At 39.8% G+C, this 17,513-nt stretch overlaps 1 long non-coding RNA gene across 2 annotated transcripts in view; it reads left to right on the plus strand.

Annotated features, from left to right (window-relative positions):
• The first annotated feature begins 2,568 nt into the window (after positions 1 to 2,568).
• The window catches only part of LOC142166559 (uncharacterized), a 30,005-nt gene continuing 15,060 nt past the window's right edge, over positions 2,569 to 17,513 (plus strand). For both annotated transcript variants that reach the window (XR_012696970.1, XR_012696971.1), the window contains exon 1: positions 2,569 to 3,220. This is a non-coding gene — a long non-coding RNA (uncharacterized LOC142166559). The remainder of the gene's footprint in view (positions 3,221 to 17,513) is intronic.

Raw genomic sequence — 17,513 nt, forward strand, 5'->3', positions numbered from 1 at the left:
TGAGATTTGATTTTAAATTTTAGGACCCTCATGGATAATGGGATGTAGTTTTAAGACCTTCATAGATAACAAGATTTAGCGGAAGTCATACTTTTAGGAAATATAATTTAGCTTTAAAACTGCCATGCTTAAGATGATATTTAATTGGGAATTTTCAGGACCCTCCTGGATAATAGGATCTAGCTTTTAAATTCTTGGAGATATTGAATAACATAATTCAATTAACACTCACAGATGTGCCCAGCTACCAAACTGTGGTAGAAAAATTTCGTTTGTATTATTTGTTTTGTTGAAGTCAGGCACCCACCTGGAGAACAAAGGAAGACAACACGAGTTTCAAGAATGGAAAGCAGTTCAGGCCCAAGCAATCAGGCGCCCACCTGGAGAACAAGGGAAAACAAATCAAGTTTCAAAGTAAAGCGGGTCGAGTTCAGCAATCAGGCACCCACCTAGAAAACAAAGGGAAATCAATTCAAGTTTTAGAGGAAAGGAAGACAATTCAAGTGTTGGAAATCAGGAGCCCACCTGGAGAACAAAGGGAAAGCAGTTCATGTGGTGGAAATCAGGAGACCACCTGGAGAACAAAGGGAAAGCAGTTCATGTGTTGGAAATCAGGAGCCCACCTGGAGAACAAATGGAAAACAATTCAAGCATTGGTAATCAGGAGCCCACCTAGAGAACAAAGGGAAAGCAATTCAAGTGTCAGTAATTAGGAGCCCACCTAGAGAACAAAGGGAAAAACAATTCAAGTGTTGGTAATCAGGAGCCCACCCGGAGAACAAAGGGAGAGCAATTCAAATATTGGTAATCAGGAGCCCACCTGGAGAACAAAGGGAGAGAAATTTAAGTGTTGGAAATCAGGAGCCCACCTGGAGAACAAAGGGAGAGCAGTTCAAGTGTTGGAAATCAGGAGCCCACCTGAAGAACAAAAGGAAAGCAATTCAAGTGTTGGTAATCAGGAGCCCACCTGGAGAACAAAGGGAAAGCATTTCAACTGATGGAAATCAGGATCCCACCAGGAGAACAAAGGAAAATCAATTCAAGTGTTGGTAATCAGGAGCCCACCTGGAGAACAAAGGGAAATCAATTCAAGTGTTGGTAATCACGAGCCCACCTGGAGAACGAAGGGAAAACAATTCAAGTGTTGGTAATCAGGAGTCCACCTGGAGAACAAAGGGAAGCAGTTCAAGTTTCGAGGAAAAACAATGCAAATGTTGGTAATCAGGCACCCTCCTAGAGAACAAAGGGAAAGCAATTCAAATGTTGGTAATCAGGCACCCACCTGGAGAACAAAGGGAAAGCAGCAATGTTCAAAGGAAGACAACACACGTTTCAAGGGAAAACAGTTTAAGGTAACAAAGGGAAGACAATTCAAGTTTTGGTAATCAGGTGCCCGCTTGGAGAAAAAAGGAATACAATTTAAATGTTGACAATCAGGCGCTACCTGGAGAATAAGGGAATTTACTTCAAAATGCAATTCAAGTTAGCAACAAAAGAAACTCGCGGCAAGAATGCGAGTCAACAGCCCGAGATGATCAGCGGAAGTTAGTCACTATCCAGAATAAAAAAAAAAGAAAGGCAAGAAGTGAATCCAAAGGCAGAAGTTGATGAAAATCGTGAGCTATTCAAGACATGACTGAAGTCACAAGCATGGTATGTCTGGTTTTGATCCGAAAAGCTCAAAAAAAATGAACTAACACCTGCAACTAGCAAGCGTTAAGGTTCAAATCTAAAGTCTGTATGAAGAACCATTCAAGACTCAAGATCAAGCTTCAGAAGACTTATAGATAGGAATTTTGTAACTCATAGTTGATAAGCTTAGTTAGTCTTTTTCATTTTTGATATAATAACAGGAACCGCAGACCGGAACCTCGATGACACCTCAATCGGCTCTCCACCTCGGCATACTCCATCATCTAATTCACTTCTAAACTACACATGGTCTGATTCCTTTATAGCCAAGGATATGTAGGCAGCGCAGATGTCAGGTCTCGGTCACATTCTCCTTTCTTTTAGATTTTGGTCTCTTTAAATAAGGGCCGGGTCAAAAAACCTATCTAGTCGTTCTTTGTCTGAAAACTTTTCGCGTTTCCAGTCAAAGAGGGGCAGCTGTAGACATGTGAGTTTTGACCCTCCCCAAGATTTTTTATATTTTAGTATGTAAATATCTAATTTAGGCCTAATATTGCTATTTTAACTAATTTTGACTATTTTACTTTATTTTATTACAAGAAAATAAAAATTACAAAAATAAATAGGTTCATTAATGTTTTGTAGTCATTTTTAATCTTGAAAAATACCAAAAATAGTTTTGTTTTAATGGCCTGTCTTATTTTAACAGTTATTTTACTTAAGTAGGACTAATTACTAAATAAGATCGTATTTTTAGTCTCGTTCGTAGGGAAAGAATAAAATTTGGGCTTTAACGACCCATTTTAGGCCTAATTTTCGGATCTAGCCTATAATTCCCAAGCCCATAATTCTTAGGCCCATACCCCTTAATGTAAAAAATCCTACAAAAAGCCTAGACCTAGACACTCTACAATCAGCTAAAAAACACAAAAAAGAGAGAGGCATCCGCCGTTATTGGCAAAAATATCGGACCCGATCCCCTTTACTTTTCATCGGCTTCATTCCCATTTCCAAAGAACCAAAAAAGGCTGAAGATTCCTAAAACCTAGCAGCCGAAAAGGACAACAAAAAAATCAGACGCTAGACCTATACACTAAAGAGAGCAGCGTCGTTTTCCCGAGAGACCAAAAAAAATCATCCTATTGAAGAATAACGTGGAATGCACCTCATTCGTGGATACAAAGTAGACGTCTCCATTTATTGTCTTTGTTGACATTTGCTGTATACTTTTTCTTCCTATCATCATTCTTGGAAAAAGAAAGAGAAGAAATCAATTCTACATGTTGTCGATAAAGTTCTTCTAGGGAATAGGTGGTTGCGAAAAGCAACAGGAATTCAACCTAAGTTTCCTTACATGGTTGACTCATTTGAAAAAAGGAGTGCAACTTCTTTCCAGAGAGCATGCAAGATTTTGAATTTTGTTAATAAATCTCAGTTGGATTGAGTTTGAGATTCTCTTCGTCATCCTCTTCTACGCATGCTGGTGTCAATTTGAGTTCTGGTTCACAATTTGGCGTTTCAATTCAAGGATTGTCTCTTTGTTTAGCCCGATTGACTTGCAATTTTCAGCTTTGTTCACCAATAAAAGGTCCATTTCTAAATTTTTATTCTCATTTTATTGTGTTACGATAGCTCGGTGCGCGTGTTGGTTGATTTTGTTTCTACGTTGTTTGAGTGGCTTAGTTTTTAATTAAATTGCTTTAATTAGTTTTTATTTCGATTGTGATGTGCGTAGTCTTGGGTCTTGAATAAATGCTTTTAATTGTGTAGATGGAAAAATTGGAATTATTTCTTTTTTGGTAAGAAATAAGAATGGGCCATAAGGTGGGTCTTGAACCATAAGGAATCTGGCCAAGTAATAGATCATATCAGCTAGCCTATTTGCTCCCCAATAATATCTTGTCCATAAATATGGCATCACAATAATCTCAAAGATTAGAAAAATAATTTAAATGCGCTAGTTGCTTTAAGCGCGATTAAATAAATCATCGTGACAACGGGTACGGTTCCCGTAGCAGAGTCATGATACGTAGATCTCAATTCGGGTGTGCATATCATGTGACCCTACCATAATTTTGAATAATAATAACCAAATAAGCATGTTATAAATCTGGGTGTGCATTTCATGTGACCCGTTTCCAATAATGTTAAATAAAATAAACATGCCGTGAACCACGGGTGCATTTCATGTAGCGTGGTTTACGATGTGTTTTCAAAAACAAATAAGTGTAGAACGATCTTGAATTTTCCTAAAAACATTAAAGCGGTTAGAAAGTTAAAAATGCACGTAGGTTTAAAATGTGTAATTAATCATTTAATTAGGCCAATTATTAATAGTTTAAGCGACCGTGCTAGAACCACGGAACTCGGGAATGCCTCACACCTTCTCCCGGGTTAACAGAATTCCTTACTCGGTCTTCTGGTTTCGCAGACTTTAAATGGAGTCAAATTTTCTCGAGTTGGGATTTAAAATAAATCGGTGACTTGGGACACCATAAACTATTCCAAATCGACACTGAAAAATAAATAAATAATCCCATATCGATTTATGTCACTTTAATTGGAAAAACTCCCTTATACTCGCCCTTCTGGGGGTAGTGAAAAGGAGGTGTGACAACCGGCCCTAAGTATCTTCTTAGCCAAGACAAAACCATTCATGTGCGGACCATAGGTCCCAACATGTACGTCCTCAAGCAATTTAGAAGCTTCTTTTGCGTCGACACATCTTAGCAATCCCAAATCAGGAGTTCTTCTGTACAGATTTCCTTCGCTATGGAAGAAGTAATTGGACAATCTCCGTAGTGTGCGTTTTTGAGTGTGGTTTGCATGCTAAGAATATTCTCCCTTTGACAAATATTCCTTGATGTCGTGAAACCAAGGCTTTCCATCTGTTTGTTCTTCAACATGGGCACAATATGCCGGTTGATTATGAATTCTCACCGGGATAGGATCGATGTAATTCTTATATGGGTGTTGTATCATAGATGACAAAGTGGCCAAGGTATCGGCAAACTCATTTTGAACTCTGGGCACATGTCGGAATTCCATCTTTGTGAACCTCTTTCCCAATTCCTGCACATGGTGCAGATATGGCAATATCTTGGAATTCTTAGTAGCCCACTCTCCTTGTACCTGGTGTACAAGCAAATCTGAATCACCAATTACCAGCAGCTCATGAATGTTCATGTCGATTTCCATATTGAGCCCTAGTATGCAGGCTTCATATTTTGCCATGTTGTTGGTGCAGAGAAATCTGAGTTTAGCAGATACTGGATAATGTTGACCCGTTTCTGATACCAAAACTGCTCCAATGCCCACTCCTTTGAAATTTGTAGCTCCGTCAAAGAGCATCCTCCAACCGTCGTATGCTTCGGTAATGTCTTCTCCTACGAATGATACTTCTTCATCAGGAAAATATATTTTCAAGGGTTCATATTCTCCTCCCACCGGATTTTCAGCAAGGTGATCTGTCAATACTTGTCCTTTGACCGCCTTTTGAGTTACGTAGATGATATCGAATTCACTCAACAGTATCTTCCACTTAGCTAACTTCCTAGTTGACTTGGTTTTTGAAATATGTACTTCAAAGGGTCCATCCTGGATATGAGGTATGTAGTATAGGCATATAAGTAATGCCTCAATTTCTGTGCTGTCCAGGTCAAAGCACAGCAAGTGCGTTCCAGCAGAGAGTATCGTGCTTCGTAAGTTGTGAACTTCTTACTCAAGTAATATATGGCTTGCTCCTTTCTTCCTGTCTCGTCATGTTGTCCCAGAACACATCCAAAGGCTCCATCCAATAAAGATAGATAGAGTAGCAAAGGTCATTCTGGTTTCGGCGGGACCAGAGCTGGTGGTGTGGACAGGTACTCCTTGATCCTGTCAAAAGCTTTCTAACAATCCTCAGTCCAACTTGTCTCGACATCTTTCCTCAGCATCTTGAAGATAGGTTCATATATGACTGTGGACTGTGCTATGAAGAGACTGATATAATTGAGACATCCTAAGAATCTCATTATGTCCTTTTTGCTCCTAGGTGGCGGTAACTCCTGAATAACTTTGACTTTAGACGAATCCAGCTCAATCCCTCGACGACTGACAATGAATCCCAGTAGCTTTCCTCCAGGAACCCCGAATGCACACTTTGCGAGGTTTAGTTTTAAGTTGTACCTCCTTAGCCTGTCAAAGAACTTTCTCAAGTCTGCTATGTGATCTGTGGCTCTCTTAGATTTGATAATTACGTCGTCCACATACACCTCTATTTCCTTGTGTATCATATCGTGAAAGATGGTTGTCATGGCTCTCATATAGGTAGCCCCGACATTCTTGAGACCAAATGGCATCATCTTGTAGCGGTATAACCCCCATGGTATAATAAAAGTTGTTTTCTCCGCGTCTTCTTCATCTATCCAGATCTGGTGATAACCCGCGAAGCAATCTACAAAATATTGGAGTTCATGCTTTGCGCAGTTATCGATCAGGATGTGTATGTTTGGCAGTGGAAAGTCGTCCTTGGGACTTGCTCTATTTAAATCTCGATAGTCAACACATACTCTAACTTTCCCATTCTTCTTCGGAACTGACACAATGTTAGCTAACCAAGTTGGATACTCGACCACTCTAAGAACTTTGGCTTTGATCTGCTTAGTAACTTCCTCCTTGATTTTCAGGCATATGTCTGGTTTGAACTTTCTAAGTTTCTGTTTCACTGGTGGACACATAGGATTAGTAGACAACTTATGAGCCACTATGGACGTACTCAAACCGGTCATGTCATCATATGACCATGCGAAAATGTCCTCATATTCTTTTAGGAAACGGATGTACTCTCCCTTTTCTGCTAGTGACAAGTGAATGCTGATGCGAGTCTCCTTGACGGTTTCGGTGTCCCCCAAATTTACTACTTCGGTTTCGTCCAGATTGGACTTGGTCTTATTCTTAAAGTTTTCAACTTCCCTGACAACTTCCTCGGGTATCTCATCTTCTTCATCTGAATCACTATTCTCATGTTGTGTTACCTCATTACATGTCACAGTCATTGGTTCATCAGGAAAAGTAATAATAACGCTGTAGAAAGAAAAAAATGTAGAAAACAATAATGAATAATAAAGAGCAAATGCATTTGATTAAAATTAAACAACATCCAGACAAGTGCGGCTCGATGAATCGAGCATTTATTTTGAAATAAGGAAGTCTTTAAATCAAAATTACTGAAAATCTTAAATGCCTAGAATGGCTATAGAAATAAAATCTTCCAAGCTACCCAGGGACTGCGGGCCCGGGACAGTGTGGTAGTCCAATTCCTGAGAACAACTCCCTTCTTCATAATCTGAATAGTGAGGCCTTATTCCTCCTCTTCCTAAATTATGGCACTGCAGTCCATGTATTCATCCTCTAAGAATAGATTCTTTAACCCAGCTAATGCTTCCTCTTCTGTAGTTCCCCATATTGTATCAGCTTGATGAAAAGCTTGATCTAAACGTGGAACTGGTTGCTCGAGAAGGTAATACAGTCCACGCCATGGAGGCGACCAATCATTGTATTCTTGCCATGTGTACTGATATCCAAGCCCAAAGGTAGTACCATGACCCTTCAGCCGTATTGGCTTAGTGATACGCTGGAGATTCTTCTCCAGCCCTTTGCCGGGCTCATACCCAGACCATTCCAATATGCTTTCTATTTTACTACTCCACTATTTATCTTTCTCGATGGCATTGACACGCTCAATGTGATGATAGGTTTCCCCTCCTAGCCTTCTTTTATGTCCAATAGCCGGGATGGTTTGACTAGTGTAAATGGGGTTACTCCCATCTCCGTCAATGATCACCTCTTGGCGATTCCATTCGAACTTCACGGCTTGATGTAGTGTGGAAGCCACGACCCAAGCGGCATGGATCCATGGTCGGCCTAACAAAAGATTGTATGAGGCCGGTATGTCGAGCACCTAAAACTCGACGTCGAAACAAGTTGGCCCCATCTGCAAGCACATGTTATTTTCCCCAATCGTGACTCTTTGAGACCCATCGAAAGTTTTCACGTTCATGCTTCCTACCCGTATTTCATGAAAACCTTTGTCCAACCTTTTTAGAGTGTCTAACAGACAAATATTGAGGCTTGAACCTTCGTCAACCAAAACCCTGGCAATGAATTTGTTTTCAAATTGCACTGTAATATGCAATGCTCGGTTGTGATTCAACCCTTCAGGTGGTAGCTCATCTTCGTGGAAGATGATCTTATGACTTTCCAGTACTTGCCCTACCATATTGTCCATCTCTCCGCCGGTGATGTTATTGGGTACATAAGCTTCACTCAGCACTTTCATTAAAGCGTTCTTATGCGCCTCTGAATTTTGCAATAGTGACAGGATAGATATCTGAGTTGGGGTTTTGTTTAGATGGTCAATGACGGAATACTCCTTTGCTTGTACTTTCCTCCACAGGTCATATGGCTCTATTTTAATGATATGCTGCCTGGTAGTGGCATCCTTACTTGGTCCTCCCAAATGTTCAGGTGTATAGACTCTTCCAGTCCTAGTCATTCCTTGCGCAGTATCGGATTCCTCCATTTTTGCCTTTCCCTTTCGCCGAGCTTTGGCAACGTATTCTCAAGGTATTGCTTTTGAGTCGAAAGGAGGTGTAGTTGATACTTTCACCGTAAAAGGTGTGACCACATCTACTTCAAATGTAGCGGGGGTGGCTGCAGGTGGAGCTACCTCTACCTCAAATGGAACCGGTACAGCTACCTCTACCTCAAATGGAACCGGTGCAGCTACCTCAACCTCGATTGGTAACTCAGTCTGTACCACAAAAGGAGTAAGTGTGACTGCAACTTTAAAGTCACTGACTTCTCAAATAAGCCCAATCGACCCCTTAGGGTCCCATTCATTGTTCGTCTCTATCACATGTACCCCACCACCTCTATGATTAGGGAGGGGGTTACTGTGGACATTAGGTGCGGCTTCATTTGCCTGTATGACCTTGTTGTTAATTACCGTCTAGATCTTATCCTTCAATGTTCGGCACTTATCAGTGGTGTGCCCCTTCATACCGGAATGGTACACACAAGTTTTATTCGGATTGACCCATTGGGATGGATTCTCTAATGCCATAACAAGAATATGGGTGACATAACCAGCGATTTTCAACCTTTCATACAGTCGGTCGATGGGTTCAGCAATGGTGGTGTATTGTCTAGGTGGCTTGCGGTCGAAATTGGGTCTTGGTCTTGGAAAGTTTTGGCGAGTTAGAGGTGATTGGAAATGGGATGGTTGGGAATTATAGGTGTGATGGACGATGGCTGGTTGGGAATATCTGGGAGATAAAGGCTGATATGCAGGCAGTAATGCTTGGTATGTGGGCGGAGGTATTTGATATGTGGGTGGATGTGTTTGATAGGTAAGTGGAGATTTTGGGCCTTGAGCCACCATTACTACCCCAACGTCTCTTTTTTTGATATGCCATCCGATTGTAATGCCTTATTTATGGCTTGTAGTGCCTCAAAATTCGTCACCAACCTGCTCTTGATGCCTTCTTCAATTCTTTCCCCAAGCTTGATGATATCGGAGAACTTATGGTTTTCAATAACCATCAATCTTTCATAGTACTGCGGATCCTGTGCTCTGACGAAGAATTTGTTCATCTAATCCTCGTCAAAAGATGGCCTAACCTTGGCCGCTTCCGACCTCTAACGAGTAGCATACTCGCGGAACATTTAGGTGGGTTTCTTCTTAAGATTATGGATGTAGAAAACATCTGGTGCATTCTCTGTATTGAACCTGAATCGGTCCATGAAATCGGATGCCATACTCACCCGATTGGACCACTTCTTGGGATCCTGGCTGATATACCAGGACAGAGCATCTCCAATAAGACTCCTTATAAAGAGTTTCATTCAGATCTTTTCATCCTTTCTGACCCCGACAAGCTTGTCACAATAGGTCCTCAAATGAACCCTGGGATCACCTGTACCATCAAACATCTCGAACTTGGGAGGTTTGTACCCCTCTGATAGTTCTACATCTGGCCGTATGCATAGGTCTTCCTAGTTCAACCCTTATATTCCTTTGCCTCCTTTGACACCCTGAACTTGACTCGTCAACTTCTTGAGTTCTTCAACCATGTTTTTAATGAGCAGGTCCTTCTCGGAGGATTCCGGGGTATAGGAGATTGGTTGGATAGAGTGGCACGATTTCCACGTATATAGGGTTGTTTTGGTGAGTGCCCGGTGCCTGGCTGTAGTGGTGGTCATTAGTAGAGTTTTAAGGATCGGGAATAGGTTGTGGTGTATTTTAGGGAGTGTGATAAGTGGCGGTTGGTAGGTAATGAATTGGTTGATAGTGGTGTTGTGGCGGAGTTAGTATTGGTAGGGGATTGAGATTTTAGGGTGGGGTTGCATATTGATGTTGTGCATGAGGGTTTTGCGGATGTTGGTTTGGTGTGTTTTGGGGAGGTGCTGGGTTCTTTGTGTTTTGTTGGTTGATGTAGGGGACATTTAGGGTGAGTGACAAGTTTGCCAAGTTGCGGACCTGCTCAAGCTCTCCTTGTAGCTCTAATATCTTGTATTCCAACCTCAAGACTAGATCATTCGGTGTCGAGGTACTCCAACCATCTGAAGCTTCTGCGTTCTTAGCACTCTCCTTTCGGATACCATTTAGGTCATCCATTTTTGCTTTTCCTTTGCCTTTTGTATTGCTTGGAGGAGGAGGATGTGGAGGGCCTCTAGATATGGTGTGATATGCTGATGGTGCTAGTATGAGCGAACCAACCTTAGGGGATGGGAATAAAGAATAAAGAAAAAAACAAAAAGGTAGACAAGTTAGTGAGGATTCTGAAATGTTTGCAGTATTTAAACACATATTACGGGAATATAAATTCATGTCCTAATTTGTGAGCCTCGTTGTGCCCGAGGTAGTTCTAGCGACAAGTAGATTTGAAGAACTTTGGACGCCGGTAAATACTTCATTTTATAATGTAAAAATAGACGAATCCCAAAATGACACTAAGACAATAAAAAAGCAAGTCACTACTAGCACTTGGTGTTATTATATTTTAGGAAAGCAAAGAAATCTAGCCTACTTAGTCCCAGAAGGACCTTCCTCAGATTCGATCTTCTTGAGTCCATCATACAGGTTCCCTAGCTCGCGTAGACCCAACAGTAGGTAGGCTCTGGCCCGATGTCCTCCTTCACTTCCTTCAGCATTCTGGCAATACTCAATCCTTTTTATGACTTTACCCTCCAGCTCCACTAATCCTCGCTCCAGATATTCCAACTTTCTGTTGGAAGTGATAGCCATCTCTTTCCACTCATCGATTAATCTCATGTTTTTCTCGTGTATTTCCCGGTGCTCATTCTAAGAGTCATGGACCCTCTTGTATAGCCTGTTGTATTTGACTTGAGCCTCAGCTTCTTCGTCTATGATCCTATTCCCTTGACCAGTTCCTGGCATCACTATCCCCTTCAGATTGTCCTCTAACCATGCTGGGTAGAGAGGTTCACACCCCGCATGATACTTGCCTGGCTCAATGGTATTCTTTTCCATAATGATCTTGTAGTGCCACATGTGCTGAGCTTGGCACTTGTAAGGGACATCATCATCCTGAAAGTTTGCTTTGAAATGGCTATTTTTGGCAATCCTGGGTACAACCTATTTCCTGCCTGCTTGCCTCATGACTCGGATAGGGACATAAGGGTATATCCCTCTCAACCTAATCAGTACCAAGTGTGGAGAGTCCCTGGATCTGATGATGAATTCATCTGTTGGGAACCATTCAAACATCCATTGTACCTGTTCCTCAGTCAGATTGTCGAAGAACTCTACCTACTCTTTGGCGCTTTCCGGCTGAGCAAACCTGTCTGGAATGTAAGTCATCCACTTGGGGTGATGGAAGGCAATATGGTTGTTCCAAGCCCTTCGCAGAAATTCTTGGTGGTAGTGACCTTTTTGAAGATGTTCTAATAACCACAACTGCAACAACATGTTACAACCCTCAAAATGCTTGACCCCTCTTTGACAGCGCTCTAGAGTCCTGTAGATGTCGGTTATGATCATGGGGAATATAGTGTATGTTTGTCCATTGATCCCCTCCATCAAAGTCTTGGTGACCATGGCCAACCTAGTATGGATTCTTTCCCTTTTCATTGGGAACACTATCAGGCCCAAGAAACACACAATGAACACGAACACTCTGTGATGGATGTGGCCCAGAGAAGTGATAGAAAACTTGTCATGGAAGGTACAATAGGACTTTACATGGCCATCTCTCGTACAATTATCGAAGGGTATGCAGGACTTCTCCAAGAATCCCAGGTCAGCATTTTTCTTCAACCCCATCATCTTTAGGAACCCCTTACTCGTACGGTTCTCCGGTACCAACAACCTAGGGCTATCCCAAGTCAATCTCGCAAGTCCCCCAATTTCCTCTAGGAGTGGAGTCATATCTATGTCGCCGAAACGGAACACAACCCTTTCACTATCCCAGAATAAAGTGGTAGCCTCGATCAACCTGTTGTTTGGCTGAATGTCTAGTAGAGAAGGCAAGTTGCCCCAGTACTTTCTTACATGTTTTTTGTCACTTGAGGAAAGGTCCTCCCACCAATCTAGCATCAATGGTGGAATGTTGCTAACCATACTGAATCTGGGGATCTCGTGCCTCATTTTCTGCAAAACGGAAAACGTTAGGCCTTTCCCCCCACCAGACTCGAATATTTATACATTCATGATTAGCATATTGGCATTTAGTTCTCCAAATTAATGTACAGAACGTGGTTGTGTCCATTGGGATTATGGAAACCCCGATGGACTTTTGGATAAGGCTCGTCTTAAATGATTATTATGTGGACAACATATTAATCCGACTAGGTTTGACAATGATGCATGAATAATTTCAATCTGAGTAAGGTTACTATAAGGGTCTAGACTGGTACCCTCAAGCAGACAACTTGAGGGGGAAAGACACGGAACCATCGACTGCACCGCTGATCGACTAATTTTACCGCAAATAAGCCTTTCCGAATTCAAGGGTAATAAATAGAAAAAGCGCAACCACTCATCAAGCGTTGCTATAGGATTTAATACGCACGAGTGGAATATGATGTGGAGCATGATTTATGTAGCAATAAATAGCATGTAGTCAAGTATTTGCACGTAAGAATAATAAACGCAGTATTTAAATAATTGAAAGACAGTTACAGAAAAAGAAAATAAGGAGATAAGTCAGTTTCAGAAATAAAAAAATCATAAATGCCTTTTTTTTTTTAAAAATAAACAGTTAAATTCAAATAAGGGAAAAGGGTACGTGGGATGGATCATGCTTGGACTAATTCACAAAAGATAAGTTCGTCATGGTAAGAGCCTAAAGGTATCCCCAGCAGAGTCGCCATGCTGTCGCGCCCCCTTTTTTCCTCCGCGTAGAAAGTCAGGGTTTCGACGTTCATGGGGGTAATAACTCATTTCCTTTTGGAATTTGGGTATTTGAAGAGTCGCCACCTAACGGATTATGGTGCGTTAGGGCACCTAGAGAAATTAACTCTTAGACTAGTTTGCATTACCATAGTTTTAGGGTAAGGGCTCGAAATAACCGTGAGGGGAAGGTGTTAGGAGCCCCTCTCTGTCCACAATGATGGGTCCTGGCCGAACTTATACTTATGAATTAGTCATTTTAACACACAAACAGTTTTAACACGTACTTGCAAGTAAAGGTATGTTTTGACATTCTAAGCACACGTATGATTCAAGTAATGAAATAAAAGAAAAGGTTTGAACAAGTTGCACATATATAAAGGAAAGTAAATTTATTTAAACAACGGAAATTGGGAAAGAGGGGTCCTAGGTTGGTTAGCCTACAGGATCACCTCACACAATATCCGGTAATTACTCCTCAATGAGGGGCTACACGTGACATTAGCGCGTAGTCATCATATCCTTACTACCCAATTTCCTGCCCTTGGTCATAGCCTAAAGCGTTCTAATAACCTTGAAAGGTATCTTATGCGTGCACTACCCATCCCTTCCTTGTGTCCCTAGAGGCATTTAGGACCTCTAATTTAGGTAGTTCTAGAACTTTCTAAGGTTTTAAAGGATAAAAGTCTAGGCGACAATCAAAAATAATTAGGACTGCATTTAAAGAGAAAAAATACAGGCTCGCATTTACCTCCACAAACATAACAAGTGCACGTCTCAAACAACAGTTTCAAATATTTAAGAGAAAAACCCTAGAGCATGATATCTAGGTGAGCAGAGATTATACAGCATTGAATTAAGACAAAGTATCAAAGACCTATTCAGCTTGCCTACTGATTTTAGACCTGTTGAATGTGAGCAGTCTCAAATAACAAAGCACAGTTTTATAGTTGCAAGATTTTAATCGCCCTATAGGCTCACCTATAACAGTAATAAAACAGTGAACAATATTTAAACGGACAACTTGAGATCCTGTAGACATGCTTTCTAGCAATATTAATTTAAGGCAATGTTTGAAAACTTATTAAAGAAGCAGACAAATTAATTAACTAAACCAATACAGAATATATAAACACGAATTGAACTGACTAAACTATTTTAAGTCTTATAGGCATGACTTCTAATTAAGCAAGGTAAAACAAACAACATTCATTTAATCAAAGTGAAACCCCTATAGGCATGATTTCTATAGAGCTGATTTTAACCCTATAGGCATGATCTCTATTATTAAAGCCATTTAGATCCTATAGACATGGTTCCTAATTGTGTGGAAGTAAAGCAAACATAACAAACACATTTGAATCAACATGGACCCTATAGGCATGGTATCTACCCAATTTTACCCACAATATATACTACCCTCCCTTTTTTACTAATCTCCCCACTATTTGTTTACAATAATTATTATAGAACAATGAATTGAAATAAAAATTATAAAAATTAATCTATAGGAAGCCTGCAGTAGGCCCAAATGATTTTCAAGCCTCCAATAGCCTCAAATGCCAAAGTTTCAGAGCTAATTTCATGTCTAGGTGTGTCAGAGTTCCCTAAGGACCTCAAGGATCCCGGGCAGTGCTCACACCTAGACCTTTTCTCAAATGATAACTGATTTAGGTGCATTATGGAAAGGCTAGCTCTGACATGCCAGAGTTTAGAGAGATCTCAAGGATCTCAAGGTATTATACATGTCAGAGGGGCAGAACCTAGTATTCTAAGAGTAAAGTGAGAGTGCTTGTCATAGTTTTGAAAAGGGTTTTGAAAATAATATAGAGATGACTTTAAGAGTGAAAAGGTTTTCTGAAACAGGAAATAGTTTGGTGGTAAAAGACAGTTTGAGAAGAGTACCAAAACCCTTTTAAAAAACAGCAGATAATCAATTGGTCATAAAGCATCCAGATTCAGAAACACTCAACAAACAGATCTCACATGCGGATAAAGGGATTGGGGCACATAAGAGTCGCATTGGGGGTACATGGATAGGGTATAGAGGAAACATATAGTCAACAAACTGCATATAACACTTAGGGTCTTAGATACTTAGCAGGCTAGTCATGGACAGTAAATAGTTGAGACACAAATCACAGTAGTAATACAGAAAACCTGACATGCCTTGAACAGGATTAAACATACATGCAGGGTCAATCACATACATCAAATAGCCAACAGGATCACATAATTAGGGGATTGAATAGATATTCACAAACAGACTAGTTAAGTATCAAATAACTAGGTGAAGTGTAGATATGCTAATCATACATTGAACATGACAGAGTTTAGACATGCTTGGCAAATAAGTAAGAAGGAATACAAGTTGAATTCATAGCTGATGAGCTAGTACAAGAATGAAACACATAGGGTTTGGATTTCAAAATTTAACTAGAGACATACCAGTTGAAGAAAAGAGTGCAGAATATAAAGCAGATGTAGTTCTAATATCTAGCCTTGGCTTTCATCCGGCTACACCAGTCACAAACAACAGAGGAGAAAAGAGAGCTTTAGAGTGTAAGTGTGCTTTTTTGTGAACTAATGTTCATTGTCAGAAGTGAGAATATGAGGGAGTTTATATAGTAATCAAAAGCTTTGAAAAATAGTAAGATATCAATTAGGTAGCAATTAGAGAAATCATACAATCAATCACAAGTAAAATAAGTAAGTCTATCCTTAAATCAAGGGAACGTCAATCAAAGGTAACAACATGACAAATACTTAAGGAAGGAAATCGAGTACAGAGTAGGTAATTAGGGGCGGATGCACAGGGGTTTTAATTAAGGAAACAATCAGTAAGAATCAGCAAAATAAAAAATAAGGCAAGGAAAAAATTAGTTAAGGCAAGCAGTTCAACTAAACCGAGTATGGAGGTAAGAATCAAAAGTTTTGTTAAGGAAAGGTGTTCAAATCAAACCAGAAAATAAGGACTTCAGAATAATCAAGGGTTCAATCAAAGAGAAAATCATGAAAGAGTCAACAAGTTTAGCGGATAAAATAAGGCAAGAAATGAATAGTCAGGATTCAATACATAATTTTAACACAACAAATAGTTAAATCGACACTGATTCAAGATGAATAGTCAAGATGAACACAAACATATAGAATCAGTGAAAGGTTGAACTAAGAAATTCAGTAAAGGCATATTAGGACAAGAAAACCACAAGACATTCAAATGGCTTAAGTGAAATCACAAGAACCAAGGCAAGAACACAATCAGTACACCAGTACTCAGAAGCTAAACAAAGAAATGTCAGAAAATTAGGGTTTTCAGTATAAGCGAGTTAAGGTATAGCAAACTTACAAAATCAGTCAAACACATAAGAAGTAGAAGATCAAACACTCAAAAAATTACCAACTGTTTTGAAAAAGAAATCTCAGAAACCCTAGTTTAGAGAAAGATGAAGAATCACTCGAAAATCATATGATTCTTGTAAAGAATCACAAGATTATTGTAAAACTCATATGAAACAAGTCTAAATCATCTCAGATTTGTACAGATCTAAGAGGCTCAGTAGAAAGAAATTAGGGTTTTCGAGGAGACCAACATAGAGGTGAAGAAACATGCTTTGAAACCCATAAATCATAGTCGATATAGGACGATCGAACTCGGAATCATACTGGAACAGCCTAAAACAGGCGAGAAAAGAGCCATAGATGCAAGCCAACTAACCTTGGTACCTTGAGGGCCTTGGAGATTCCAATACCAACGTGAGAGAGGCTAATAGAGGCCTGGGAGTGGTGAGAAACCACCATAGATAGCCATAGATGACTGATGGTGAGGTCCGATTAGGGTTAGGTTTGAGAGCATTTAAGAGAGGGGAGGGATTTCAGGGTGGCGGATGGTGAAAAATGAAAGGGTTTGGGGGGGGGGGTCATTTGGTTTATTTTGGGTAAGGGTTGTTTATGGACGTTGATCTCTATGATCAACAGCCGAGATTGAAAGGGTTTTGGGGCCCAATCGAGTATTAGATTTGGGCTGGGTAAATTTAAATTGAAATTGGGCTGGTATTGGGTTGAAATTGGGCTGGTATTGGGTTGAAATAGGGATGAGATTGAAATAAAAAATAGGCCAGATTTTAAATAGCCACTTTTAATAACTACATAATTTATAAAAATAATAAATGAGTTCCAAAAAATATATTTGTGAACTAAAATGATTTAAAAAAGTTATTTAATATTTTAAAATATAAAAGACCATTTTATGCATCAATAATATAATTATACATTAGTATGGGCTATTATTTCAAAGATGTGCAATTTAGCCTAAAAACATAAATATAATTACAAAAAATGCACTAAAAATAATTAAACACTATGTTGGCATAAATAAATAATTTAGATGACTAAATAATTACGAAAGTAATTTGGAGGATAATTATTGGATATTTTATAAATAAAAAGAGAAGAAATAAATTGATTTGGAGCTTTTAAAATTATA

Source organism: Nicotiana tabacum, chromosome 11 (genome assembly GCF_000715075.1).
Source record: "Nicotiana tabacum cultivar K326 chromosome 11, ASM71507v2, whole genome shotgun sequence".
Classification (NCBI taxonomy): Eukaryota; Viridiplantae; Streptophyta; class Magnoliopsida; order Solanales; family Solanaceae; genus Nicotiana; species Nicotiana tabacum.